The following is a 15192-nucleotide window of genomic DNA, read 5'->3' as shown; positions in this document are numbered from 1 at the left end:
AGGGCTTGAGTCTGCTCTCTTATTAAATTTACTCTCTCCGATTCCTAGTCACTACTCTCTGTTTAGTTTTCAAGAGGCTTAACATTCGATTTTAGGCAAGTTTAATTTACACGATTGATATTGGGTTAGAAAATATATGTAGACATAGGCGTAATACCTTAATATTATCCGTGAAAGTCTTAAGGTATTTAATAAAACGTTCCTAGCGTATTAGATTGTTTTCATATATAGCACATAATTATCTGTTTTACTTTTTCTTTCGAACATTCAATCTATTACACTTAGTCCATTCTATTTTATGTATTTATTTCTTTATTTACATATGCTTTCATTCCTTGTAAGACATACAGTAGCTAGGAGTGGCATATCATAAGCAAAACGAAAAACGCATTAATTATTAAAACAAACAAATGAGGTCGCATACCGACATTGAATGCTTGAGCAATCCAGGCTTTAAATGCAACGTTGTAAAAAGTAAAGAAAAAAATTACTGTTTGTAACCGTTTTCCCTGGGGACACCTTCAATCCTTCAAGTGTGCTTTTTATTTTGCAGATTTTAATTACTTCAGCGGAATGCCGCAGACAATAGGGAGTTTTAGTAGACCGTTTCCGCAGCCCTCTAAACACCTGCATACCGCTTCGTAATCCGCCACATGACGTTGAACTATGCAGTCGAGGCTGGCGGCGCGCATGCGCAGCTGTGGCGTTTGCTTTACCGATACCGTAGAGGAGGAGAAAAACGATCTGCTAAAACTGCCTAATATCGCGTTGTTGTTCGATCTCTACAACCAAGGAATCCCAAAGTAAAACCAAGGAAATTGAGCGAGTAGAGATGCACGGAAAAATACACATTCATAATTTGTATTCAGAAAATTGTTGCTTAATTATTTTGCCCCCTCCCATGTTTATTTTTTTTTTTTGTTTTTTGTTTTTTTTACTCGAGCGAAAGCCGGGAAAGGTTGTTTTTTTTTTCCTTGTTAAAGCCCGACTCTCAACTTTATAAAAAAAGTTGGACGTTATCGACCAGGGCCTAGAAACAAAAATGCTCGCAATCCTCACCGAGCGAAAGAAGAGTTAAACTCAGAGGAGGAAAGCTTTTTTTTTACGCCAAATAGCGGAACTCTTTGGTATTCTTAAGAGCGTGTCATTTTCTGCCCATCGACCCGATCGCTCTCTTTGTAAAGCCCCGTGTATGATGCGGGCCCTCTCGAATAAAGGTTTTATCATTAGCATCGAGCCACTCGCCTTTAAAAAGGAGATGTTTGATCGTCTCTTGGTTCCCCTACATTCTACCCTGGTTTTCAACCTTTATGGCTGCCCATCTTTTTTTCTTTTTTACGTTAGGCGAGGTCTGAAATGCAATCCATCGCCGTACATCAGAAACAAATATAAAAAAAAAAAAAATAATAGGTGAACTTCGTGGAAATAACAAAGTGGAAGCTGGCAGATAAAGAATCACTGGCTCACGCATATGTCGTGACTTATTCCTCAAGGAAGTGAGTGACAAACAGAAGTGGGCTAACATTGGTTTGCTGTTGCGTTGAGATCAGCAAATAAAAATACATAGCTTAGTGGCGCTACAGAGCCCTGCAGGAATATACTCGCTATCGGTCTTAAAAACTAAACTCGGCGCTTACGTCGTGTTAATGTACTTTCGGAGACAGGGCGTGTCCTCGAAAAACAGAAGACACGTACTATATGCCGTGTCTCCTTGTCCTCTACTGCTTCTCCTCGAAAACAAATTAAAAACATGTATGTCACTAGACAAATTTCGAGATGTGGGGAGCAGAGCAGATGGAGGCAGAGAACAAGTGTATCACAGCAGAGTCACATCATTTTCTGGCAGTAGTATCCTCCATAAGCTACCACAACGCCTGCTAGAGTCAGCCGCGAACTCGAGCTGATTACGAACGTTCGCTTCCTTTTGTCATTGACCATGGACATTGAGAGACCGGCTATTCAAGCGATAAAGTTTTACGATTTAAAATAAGGTTTAAAAAAGTGGAATGTAATCGAACAGCTGTCCCCTGCTTTTGAGGTCATTGCACTGTGACACGCAACAAAATGTTTCTTTATTTCGTGTATTTGCGCGCACTGCACCCCTCTAACGCCATATTGAGACTGGCAGCTGAGGCGCATTCGCAAAGCGGTTGCAAACGTTGTGGCATAGTTAAGCAGTACAAATTGACGTGAATTGGATGATGAAATCGAGCGCGAAAGCCGGTGTGAATGGAGCATTAAAGATGATCTAAATACTGAGAGGCCATCGACAGCCGAGAATAAAGAAAACATTGTTTCTGCTCAGACACTGGCTAGAGAGGACCTTCGATTAGGTTTCGCTGCAGTTGAGTAAGTCTTGGAGATTACTTTTCCAAGTGTTTCAAAGATTCAACACGAGTTTACCTTTGCCCGAGAAAAGTTAATTCTCGTTAAGGGCCACACAAGTTGACGGATCCTCAAAAACTGGCACCGGTAAAATGGTACCAAAAATGAAAGACGTTTGCAATTCTCTGTAATGCGAAATTAGAGCGCAGCTCTTGAGGAGGACGAGGTGAGGGTACGGAGGGGAAGGTATACCCCCCTCCTCTTTCGTACCCTCTCCTCCTTTCCTCCTCCTCCAGCTATATTTAGCTGGAAAATAGACGCCAGATGATTTCAAACACCAATTCAACTTCCCCGCTAAATTTAGCGGGGAAAATGACATCACATGACTTCTTGTAACGTCACCTAAAAAATAAATTCAGTTTTCCCGCTAAATTTAGCGGAAAAATTGTCATCATGTGACCTCAGCAGCAATTCAATTCACCGCTATATTTAGCGGGGAATCGAATTGCTGTTGACGTCACGTGACGTCTATTTTCCCGCTAAATTTAGTGAGGAACTGAATTGGTGTCGAGGTCACGTGACGTCAATTTTCCTTCTAAATTTCGCAGGACAATAGGCCGTTCCATTAGGGTCATAGCAGAGTGGGTAAAAGAGAAAAAAATGCACTTCCCCTCTCACCCCGAACGTCGTCCGCTCCGCCGAGTGGGCTGTAGCTAGCGTCCGGCTGGCGTGCAAACTCTGTTTAAAATCGCGTCATTTCAGACCTTTCAAGCGCAGATGCGCAGATTTTGGTATGCCAGTTATCGTGTAATACTATGCAAGATAAAAAGACTCACAGGGTCGAATTGCGCTGTTAGCTGCGTGCAAATAAAAAGCAAAAATAGGGAAAACTGTGTCAGATTGGCCGGTCTCTTTGGCGAAAAGTAAATCCGGTTGCTGTACCTTTTTTACTATACAAAAGTTCGTACTGGTGTAGGCCTTTAGCGACCATGAGTGGAAGTCTGAAATAATAAATAAAACGTGCCTTCCTGCCGCAATACAAGCAGTAGTTGAGGGTAGTGCTGCCGGCTGACTCAACTGCTATTTAAGTAACGGAAAAAAAGATATGCTAGTTGATCATTTAGCAAAATAGAACAACAGAGAGTTATAGGCTGATTTTGGAGTAGCCACAACTATTCTAAGAACGCGAACCACTTCACAACGGCAGCCACGAGCGAGAGTTCGATGTTCGGTAGAGCCCGCCGATACAGCCCAAAGATGGAGAACGGCAACCTCCCGGTTTGTCGTCTGCTAGCGAACTCGGGCGCGTGCCCTCTCTCTCGTTTTACCGCGCCGAACCCGCTGAACTTCCCGGATGTGTGGAGAGGGCGCTGCGGCCGAACAAAATGGTGCCGCCCAGAGAGCGCTAAATGGAATGGTCTATAGACCTTTTTCGTGTACTCTCGTCCCCAGCCACCTAATAAGCGCATCCGGTATGGGCGACGAAAAAATATTAAAACGCTTCAACCTGCAAGTGGTAAAATATAGAGGGGATGCAAAACAAAAATGTGAGACGGTTAAGCTTTTATCCTAAATGCCTTCTATTGGCGTGGCGACGGCAAAACAATGTTTTCGCTCATACTGGAAGTGACGAAGATTGAAGATGGCGGCGCCCTTGTGGAAAAGGTCTATAAGGAGGTTTCGTAGATCGTTCCTGCTGTCCCGCAACGCTCTCCGCAATCGGCTACGCTAGCCGGAACTCTACATTCAAGACCATCGGCGCGCCGGCGCAGTAGGGGCTGCTTCGTTGTGAATGGCTTAGTGGAGGGGGAAACGCGGTTTACGAAAACTTCCTAATTGCTGTTGAGGGCGCGTGACGTCGATTCCCCGCTAAATTGAGCGGGAAATTGAATCGGTGTTGGCGGGACGTGACGAGAATTTTCCCGCTCTCGGGGCTCGTCTCGAAAACGGGCCCCTAAGAGCTGTTCTCTAAAAACTTCCGGGACGCTTAAGCTTTACGTTTAAGAGCGGAACGCGACAGCGTTATCGGGTCCCGTTCGCAAAGCCTTCTCATAGAAACCCGCGCTCGTCCTTAAGCCGTGTAAGCGTGTGTACGTGGTTTAGACAGCAGCGTCACGTGCCACGTGACGTCACCTGTTTTCATTGAGACTATTCCACCAAATCTGGCGGGGAAATTTTCCATTATATGTGGCGGGAAAAGTTTCTGCTTAATTTGGGGAGAAAACTTTCCGCTAATTTTGGCGGGGTAATTTTCGGCTAAATTCAGTAGGAAAAAGTTTCACGACAAATTTAGCGAGTCGATAGGGTCATGACGTTACAGCTGCGTTTGACGTCACTCGTGGCTGCGAGCTTTGCAGTATGAAATCGACCAGGACCAGATTCTTTTTCACAATGTGTTTGCAATCGGTGACGAGTGTCTCAAAACTGTTTCAGTGACCCTTGCATGCACTTTTAAATTTGTTGTCAAAATTAGGTTTACGTATATGAGTACATAATCGCCTATTACCAATTTCAATTTAGCATTACACGTTAAGTCACATCCTCAGAAAATCTGGAACGTTTACTTGCTCGCAAAACACTTGGGAAAGCAAATTTCTACTATCTACGGAGAGAGCTCGGTGAGTTACGAAGCTGAAAATATGTTTAGAAGCAAAAATAGTCTGCGCTGTCATACTGAGCATGATGCACCAACGACTTGCGCAGTGCCACAGTACGAGAATCTTTTTCGACGTATAAACATATTTTCATCAGTCAGTGCGTAGATTAGAGGGAGGCGCTTTCAAGTGCTTTACGGGGAAATAGGTACTCCAGATTCGTTAAAAGGCATATATATTTACAATATTTATTTTAACGTTATGACAAAAAAAAACAAAAAAAAACTTGCATATAAAAAAACACGAAAAAATAGAGATTCGCTATGTTTTCAGTGTTACGCTGCGAACATCATAACGTCTCTTCAATTGAGAAGTCACTCTCTTGCCCTGGCTATGGCCGCTTTTGGGGGGATGTGTAGGGACATGTCTTAGTAGTGGCGTGTCCGGGAAACGTCGAAAGATGAGGCCACGCGATAAGTGAAAATCCTCGCGATTGATTGGCGAAGAGTTGAGGTCCCAGCTTGAGAGGTGAAACCGCGTTGTCGATCGCGAGACACTCATCACTAGTCAGAGCACGTCCCTGACGTCTGAATCTGTTCCTCTGGCCTTCGGTATGCCTTTTTTTCTTACTATTCTTTTTTTTCCGCACGCAATCGCACTGTTTGCCGAGGGCTACACCTTCTGTCGTGCTTCCGTCTTTATACCCGTCGTCTCGCGAGAGACGCCTTGCGCACACATCTGCCCCTCTTCGGAGATCTCGGATGTCTTTGCCAGTCATTGAACACACACTCTTCTACACGCACACGCGGATGACCAGTGCGGTCGAAGCAATATTTGGGGACACTCAAATATTTGCCTAAATTGTTTTGTTTATCTTTCTTTTTTTTACTTCGCTCTGGTTGTTTTTTGTTTTTTTTCGGAAATTTGCTTTCGGGTTATTGTTACCTGATTGAGTTAACTGGGGTGGATGCCGTTATAACCCAGAAAATAAAAAAACGTTCCAGACAAAACAATTTATTTTTTCTAGCCGCTATTCTATCGGGAGGAGATGCAACCCTGGCGCCCCTAGCGGCTAAGCTAACAACTAACCCGGGCAACAGCAATAACAATTAAAGCGAGCGCCTGCCCGTCCTTCTTTGTCCCCTCGCTCCAGGGTTACCATGTCTGAGAATATAAATGAATTGTTTGTGCTTCTCGTGCAGCGCTTCGATGACGTAGCCGAACGCTGCGTCAGCGCTTGTCTGGGGCTTTTGTGCTCAGTCGGTGAAGCATCAATGGGGAGCACAAGTTCGCCTGCTTCTGGCACAGGGGTTGCGGTGACGTCAGAACGCCAAGTTTTGATTGTGACGTCAGAACGCCAAGTTTTGATTGTGACGTCAGAACGCCGAGTTTTGATTGGCTATGATTGGAAGAATAGTGGGTAAACCTGAATGGTAGCTGCCTTGAGGTTTACCCACTGTAGTTCCAGTCAGAGCCAATCGGAGCTCAGCGTTCTGACGTCTCCACAACTCCTGCGAAAAAAGCCAACAGATTTGCGCTCCGCAGTGTGCGTGGACCAAAGCCGAACGCTAATGCAGAAATTGGGTCCGCTTTGTGGTCCACACTTGATCGGGGAAGAAAACTTTTGAAATGCAGTCCACGGGACTTGTGTTGTGTAGACACCAGATTCTGAGGGAAACAAGCTGGACAAAGCGTCCCCTCTATAGTTCAATATTTTGGCCAATGTACAGATATCTAAGAACATATGCTTAGTTTCCGTCCCCTTCCCCACCCCCCTCCTCTTAAACACATTTGAAAACTCTGCGGAACATACACAGGTCTTGTGTTTCATAAGAAAATAAAACGGAAAGCACCTAGGCTGTCTTAAAATACAAACAAAATAATCCTTACATCTCAAGTGAAAATAACTGCTACATTATTCCCTACCAAACCCTGACTTCCCCAAGTATACGCCCAACATTGGAAAAAACAGAACAAAAAAACTGCAATTGATTTGTAGAAAAATCACTTTAAAATGGTGGCAAACATGTAAACGCAAACTTAGCGGAAACTATCATAAATATCCCAACAAATTGCCGATTGCAGGTCTGAACAAGTGCTTCTGTTTTCTGCGCAAAAAAAAAACCCCTGTAGGGAAAGGATTTTTTTTTTTTTTTAATTCTTAGTTGGTGCAAGTTTAAGCCCGCAATCGTGTTTGCCATGGCCAAGATTGTACATTCTTACGCGGCCTGCTTAATTTGTTTTGCTTCTGATATCAAACGAGAGAGCTGCGCTAGCTGTAGTCAGAGACAACTTCAAAAACGCGAGGCGTGGCGAGCCCCCCGCATCTCATAAGCAGTCTACAGCCAATGAGATGAAGTAATTATCCGACAAGATCGCCTTAAAACCAATCACTAAGCATGAAGCGGAAACACAACAAGCCACGCATTGTGGTTTTCGGGATGTTAGCTACTTTAATAATTTGTCTGATATGAGCGAACTCCGCAAACTCCAAGGAGAAAATCTTGTGAACTTCGAGGAGCAAGCTTCGAGAATTCCGAGGAGCAAACTCCGCGGACTTCGAGAAGCAAACACCGCGAACTTCGATGAACGAATTCCGCGAAATCGGAGGAGCAAACTCTGCGAACTTCGAGGGGCGAACTCCGCGAACGTCGAGGAGCAAATTCCGCAAACTTTAAGAAGCAAACTCCGCGAACTCCGAGGAGCAAACTCCGCGAACTTCGAGGAGCAAACTCCGCGAACTTCGATGAGCGAATTCCGCGAAATTGGAGGAGCAAACTCCGCGATCTCCGAAGAGCGAACTCTGCGAACTTCGAGGGGCAAACTTCGCGAACTTCGAGGAGCGAATTCCGCGAACTTTAAGAAGCAAACTCTGCGAACTCCGAGGAGCAAACTCCGAGGAGGAATTTGCTGCATTGCGTTAAAATAATGTAAACAAAATTAAAAAAAAAAAAATTAAAAAAAATCAAATTGCACTTTTTTACATTGACGAGCGACGAAAAGTAAGCTCCAAACGCGTTACTCGATCAGTTTATTTAGCAGTTCTTCATGATGCTCACCAACTTCCAAATAAATTAAATAAATGGCATGTCGTCCTCTTGGTCATTGAAAAAAAAAAATCTTTCTAAATAAATGTTTTCTGTAAGTATGTTTTTGTAAATGTTTTTTGTAGGCATTGGGAGCATATTTATTACGGTAAGTTAGTGATAATGCTGGCAAACTACTTTTTTGTGTGGTATGCTTTTTAATTTTATTTATGAGACAAATTGTTAGAATAATTCCATATTTACAAGACAAAATATACTTTCATGATTAAATGAAGAGTTCCTTAACTAGCGTAGTTTTTTGTATTTTTTTTTTTTTTTTTGTAACGAGTATAATTTTGACCTTATTAGTGGATTCTACAGTACAGTATAAACGTGTGTAGCGTGTTGAGTAGTGTGCCTGGATACACTGTAAACGCACACCTTGAACTTTATCACCGTACTACGAAAATAAAAGTGATGAAGTGAGCATATATATAAAGATCTTTGTCCAAGCTTAATTTATAAGTGTGGTTCAAACTGGACAGGCTTTTGAGGATTGCACATCGTAGGTTGTACTCCGCAGTCAATTCGTTTCTATGCCCATAAACTCGAAAGGGAATATTGCAATTTTAATTCGCGATAATGATTGACTTCGTTTCGTCAAAGGGAATGAAAACAATCACGCTACGTTGAAGAAAAGAAAAAAAAAAAACTCATCTGACTCACGATATTTAAACTTTTATGGAAGCGGACGCCCTAAATTCACGCGCCCTCTTTTATTCCATCACAATTCTAAATAGGCCTTTCGCTTCAAGACGCGAAGCAAGTTAAAGCGCACCAATGCAATTTGGAAATGTGTTTTTTTTTAAACAATAATAAGTGATGCTGGCACCCCAGAGACAATGATATTCAAGATGAAAAGAAACCGCCACCGAGAAAGCTTCTATCTACCTACAAGCCCCCCCCCCCCCCCTTTTTTTCCCCCTTTGCCCCAGAAACAAAATGTAGCTATGGATGAAGCCACATCACCTTCAGCTTCTTGCGACTTTAATACCCCTAAGCCATTCGGACGTACACCTCTTAGTTACTTCTCGACGATGAGAAAAGCCCAGCATACTATCCATCCACAAGTAAAAAGGCAAAAGATGTTCCGGGCTTTGAGTCAGCGTCGGCAACCATTCAGTCGAACGACCCCAGACAAAGATCGAGTTCTCTTTCGCAGGGGCAACGCAAGCAGAAAGAGCGTGCACGCGGGAAAGCCAGCGAGAGAGAAGAAGGCGACGGGCATTCCGAAACGTACGATGGCTCCCCGTAGAGCCGTACGGCCGATTTGGTGCGGTTCCCACTTTTAAGCGTCCCCGAGGACCCCTTTCCGGCCGCTCGCTGCCGAATAGCCGCCGCTGCCGTCGTTGCCCAGTACCCCAAACGGAGTGAAGGGTCTCCACGGTGACGCTTTCCGCCGACCGGCGGGGAACACGACGGTCCGAGACGGAACCTCGAGGCAGATCAACGCCAGCGTATCTGAGTTATGCATCCACATCCTCGCGGACGTCTAGCTCGTTATGCGTTTCCAAGACGCTCTTTTGGGGACGCAGCGGGCGCTATTCTCGTTTTCGCCGCCGCCTCCATCGCCTTGTTAACGAGCGGCTGTTAACAACGTGGGGAGGTCCTTCCTCCTCCTCCTGCTCCTCCTTTCTCTCCTTCTTTCCGTAAAAAGCCGCCCTGTCGGGGGGATTTTTTCGCGGGTGTTATAATGGAGAAAAGGTAAAGATTTAGTTCGTGTTGGGAGGTGGGCGCCAAAGCAGTCTTTTACCCCCTATAGTGCGGGGATGGAAAGGCGTGTATAGTATTTTCGAGGTCGTCTGTGAGAGGGAGGTATAGCGGTGCTGCAAAGGCCCGATATGAAACCGATGGCGTGTTTCTTTATCGTCTTTTTTTCATTAAAAACAAATCGAAAATAACGCCTATGAAAGCATCCGACCGCTACGTCAGGGATGGAGGCGCTGTGGTTGTTGGTGATAAACTACCGGGAGGGTGTTACGAACGCGGATAACTTGAGATAATCGTTGAATGATGGTGCGGTATTACCGGGGCAACCACAGAATTATGTCGATGTATGGGCGCATCGCTAAAGGTATATGCAACGCGCTTTAAGGCACATTAATCTAGAACTAATCCAGCTAGAAACTGAATCAGGTTATACGCGTACAACCGGTACTTGGTATATCGCATGGCCACAGACTTCAAAGTTGAGTCTGTCGCCGTCGGCGTCGTACGTTCAAGAAGCACGCATAATATTGAAAAGTGAAGTTGTACCCATAAAGCATCTTAATTAGAAACAAATTTAGAGGATTTCGTGACGCGGGAAAAACAAACGGTATTTTTTATGGCGGAACAAATGAAAATAACTCCTACTGAAGTAAAGTTTTCCGTTCTTGTTTACGACCCATTAATGCTGATCAATGACTACCGGACCTACCTTGGGCACTCGGCAAGGAACATCACCATTACGTGGGTTGTACGAGTTTACATTGTATAGAGAATATTAACATCGATTATTGATTCCACCATACAGCATCCTACACACCACTCCCAGAGGCACGAATTTAAGGCTGAATGAAGAATTCAGTAAAACCATGCGAAGTATTTACGCGTAATTTGTGACCAATTAGATGCGCAAAAAAAAAAAAAAAAAAAGCGGAATCGACGGCAGGAGGACACTTATTGTTAACGCGTACAAGTTGCTTTTTTTTTTTTGTCACACTCATTCCGCAAGACACGGTAGCCGACGTTAAATTGAAAACATTATGCATACTTTTTATTTTTATTGCATGATACCAAACTTGAGAACTGCGGGAGATATGTACAATGTCAAGTTGATTTACAGGCATGAGTATGTACGGTTGCACTCGGGCGTCTCACTCTAAGCCGAACCGCAGGCAACGCTACGATCTGACGGCACCAATCAAGCCGCTCCAAAAAGTGCCTAGTCACGACGCTCGTCGTGTTTGTGCGTTTTCCGATCACCGACTAAACAAATCATTCGCATTCGGAGGGAATGCCCATAGGCGTGCGCAGGATTTTTCAATAGGGGGGGGGGGGGGGGGGGGCGAGGTTTCCCCAGAGCGCCCCCGCCGCCCCCCCCCCCCCCCCCCTTTTTCCCCCGCTTTCTATACACCTTTTCCGCGTAGTCGTCGCCATCTTGCGTGTTGCAGCGACAGCCGCGCCGTCTGGCGTACGGTTGTTGTGCGCCCATTTTGGTATGCGGAGGGCAGCGTTGTTCCTAGCTCCCGCGTTGTCCCCATTGACCCCGTGCATCGTATCTTCATTGTTTACCTTTAGTGAGTTCTTAATTTGTTTGTTATTGAAAGTGTGAATTATTCTTGTGTTCTGGCGTGTTTATTCGCCTTCATGGCGCCAACAGCGCCGAGAGGTTCGTCTCCAGCGTCGCCGGTAATCGAAATCGGAGGCATGTTCACTTTTCCTGAGGACGTTTACCAGTGTTTACTCTTCGTGTGTTGTTGTTTGTGAAGAGTGACAGCCTTCTGCGAATGACTAACGGAGGGTTTCTATGCGCGAGCGAGGGCGACCCTGGGCATAGAAGTATCATCGTTTAATCGTAGAAAAACAGAAATACTCACAATGGGAGTTGGCAACGCGGGCCGAACGGTTTATTGTTTTGGTGCACCCTCGAGTTACGATCGCTAGTTACCGGGACATCTCTACTTCGTATGACGCCCAGATGCGTCTGAACTATTCAGGAGGTGGGGGTGAAAGGGGGGGGGGGGGGGGGGGGCGACGAATATTTTGCGCCCTCTTTTCGTATTGTTTCCATTAACGTATTTTAACGGGCGTCGCCACCGAGCAACCCACAAAATTATAGTGCACATCCTCGTAGGAATGAACGGAATGAAAAACAAACCTTGAGTAGCCAATAATAATCATTACACCCAGGGTCTTACATTTGCACCACAAGCTGCAAAATTCGTTCTACATTTGACATGTCGAGGCCTATTACTGCACTTGTAAATGTCGGTTTCTATACTGCCTATTTGCTTTTTTTTTATGTGCTGATATTGCATCGCTTCCCCGCTGATATCAGCGGGGAAGCGATGCAAAGTGTACACGTTACAGCCGCATTCGCTTTGCGACTTCTTGTGTTCGGTGCACAATTTGTCGCGCGCTATCTTCCGTTTTCGGAAATTGCTGCTGCAGCCAACGACTGCGCAGTGGCAGCACGATGACCAAATATACGCGGACAAGATACATCGACGTATTAACCCACCTTATTACAACTCACTTCGCTGTCAAGGACTTCATAACCGATTTAACGCGCACCACTTCAGCATCTTGCCAGCCGGCTAGGCCTGCTCCCGCATACCGGAAGTGTTAGAACCGGAAGAACTATTCCCGCTGTGCGCCGAGTCGCCGAGTCGAGGCTACGCACGTTACGCGCTGGGTCGAGGTTAGACGGAAAAGGTGTATCAACGCACTCCCACTCATGTCCTTATGCTCATATTGTAGTGCTGAGACGAGATATGTTTACGGAACGTTTATTTCAACAATATTGAATTGTAACATATACAAAATATTATTAAGCAGTAGGTTTCACTTTCTTGTGAAACGTCCGCAAAGAAAGGCAGTCCCTGCGCAGCTGAGGCGTCAGTGACACAACGCGCATACAATTTTTTTTAATTCTTTCTAAACCAGAGAAAGAGACGACACATATGCCATCTTTAACAGCACAGAATATTTAAAAATATTGCCTCAGCGTGACTCTGCTTGTATGGAAAATATAGTGTACATACAGGGCAAACGCCTGGGTGCACCTACACATGGCGAAAGCTGTGATATGGCGTCTGCGACGTTCATGCAGAGGACGGAAAACGCCACCCAATACACAACGTAATAGCAAAGCTTAAAAACACGAGAATATACCGCAGAATAAAAATACGAGAAACAGCAAGTTACAGTATTTAGTAATTATTGAAGATAAACGCTATGACATGCCATTTTTTTTCTTCTGAGCATCCAAATGTACAGTTGATAATCTTACTTTCTGGCGCTTGATAGAAACATTTAATAGAAACAAGATAACACGCACTCATTATGTCATGCTCAACAAACATTATACAAACTAATGGATATGTTATGTGGTGGCAAAAATATTTTATCACTAGATTACTGAAAATGTGTAGCACGTGGGAGATATAGTACTTTTCACTAATCGTGAAAAGCCTAAAGCAAAATTCTACGCGATTTTTTCGCGAACTGTTTGATGACTGACTGCGTCGCGGCGTGTTTTTATGGTTGTTTTTTTTCGTTGCGCGCACTACAAGGAGGGAACTTTGGCGTCGGTGTTTTATGCCGTCGAAAAAGAAACCATGGGCCTCCTGCGCTGCCCAGAGGGTGCTGCGAGTAAGGCTTATTAGTACTTGTTTTGGGTAGTACAAATTTTAGCGTCTCAAACTGTCACGCATGCAGAAGCGTGCCTGCTCTGGTGCGGAGCGCGAGATCCATAGAGTTATTTTAATGTACGCTAGAGGTTCAACTGGCGCTAGTGTCTATGCGACTTCCGTGACGCAAATTGAAGCAGACAGCAACCAGTCTACTTTTGCGGTGCTCCTGTGCATTCCTATGGGAAAACGCGCTTGCATTTTGTCTCTTCGCCGGAAAATAACATGGAACACCTTCGTTATTTCGGTCGTCCCGAATAGCATGTGTCTTAATTAACATTGCAAAAGTGTAATTGCTTTAGTTAGCGCATTTTTCTTCATCAGTGAGCGATGTTTAACTTCGCTGCATTTCAGTCCCAAACGTGTGTTCCTCAGCAGGTGTGTAAAAACAAGCGACGATTCAAAGCAAAATTACGTTCGAAACGATTATAGAGTGTGTTCAAGGCTCGCCAGCATTCCGGCGACGCTTGTATATTGATAATATGACAGTCCTGTCACCATATGAAAATGATCCCGTCGTGCATGAGCGGATAAAAACCTTCAACGTAGAGAATAAAGTCCGTGGGATATGAAAGGTGTCTCTTCGTATGGTTTTCTCTGCCGGGCAGCTTTTATCGCGCACTTGTTCTCAAAGATGTCTAGCGCGCGGGTGATATTTTGAACGTAGAACACGCAGCTTCGCTCATGACAGAAAGAATAAAGCGGTACTCAATTAAAATCAGAATAGATTACGTGACCTTCAATTTATTTTGATCCTACATGCACTGCGAGTTACTGGTCCGGTGTTGCTGCGTAGTTCTTGCCGCCGCTCTTGATTTTTCAGATGTCCTTCGTTCGTTTGGCATGTATCTCCCCCATGCTGGAAATCGCCGACGCCGCGTTCGCGCTAACAGTGTCCGACAGTGCACATAAATACACGTACAAAACCGTTTTAGCACCATTTTTAGTGCGATGAATTCGAGAGAAAAACGCCGTAACTGACCAATTCTTTCGTCGGCCTGACTGAGAAATGTTCCAAACTACCTAGTACGGACGAATTATTTGGAATATTTGCTATTATGATCGAGTGCAGGGAGAAAATGCACTCACTATTCCCCATAGAAATGCATTACCGGACGTCAATTTTCGACTGGTTGCTGTCTGCTTCAATTTGCGTCAGCACACTAGCGCCACTTGAACCTCTAGCGTACATTATAATAACTCTGTGGCGAGATCACGATGAAAATGCAAAGACAGAACAAAAATTCGAACGTCGTCAAAGCTAAAACGCTGAGAGCGTGAGCCAAGAGATGCCATTTCACGCGTTCCAAAGTAGACATCAAAAAAAAAAAAAAAATTAAAGCGTCGCGACACAGGTGTGGTGACGTCACCACCCAGAGGTAAGAGACGCGTGCCCTAGTGGTGGTGTCATGAATTTGGCCTTTTCGATTCTCTTGCAACGTTGAGTTTGGCCGATTTCTGGCGTCCAAAGTTGTTTTTTCGCTCTTTAGCACCACATAGAATTGAAAAAGCTCGACCAACGTGCCATAAGTATATATATATATATATCTATAGGGTTATGCTCAATCAGGTGAGCTTGTACTACCCAAAATCAGGGCGCTGTAGTTTGCTCAAAGCTTCAGCGCAGGAGGCCTATACCGCCGACGCCGTCGCGCCTCGAGTCGGGCCAACTTTGCGTCCCCCCCCCCCTGCCCCCCCCCCCCCCCCCCCCCTGTGCGCACGCCTATGTGAATGCCCCAATGATCCTGCACCTCCTCACTTTTGCGCAAGTTGATTTGACCAGTGATATAG

This window comes from Ixodes scapularis, unplaced genomic scaffold (assembly GCF_016920785.2).
Source record: "Ixodes scapularis isolate PalLabHiFi unplaced genomic scaffold, ASM1692078v2 PGA_scaffold0__279_contigs__length_252992795, whole genome shotgun sequence".
Classification (NCBI taxonomy): domain Eukaryota; kingdom Metazoa; phylum Arthropoda; class Arachnida; order Ixodida; family Ixodidae; genus Ixodes; species Ixodes scapularis.
The sequence above is the reverse complement of the archived record's forward strand: the minus strand, read 5'-3'. Positions refer to the sequence as shown.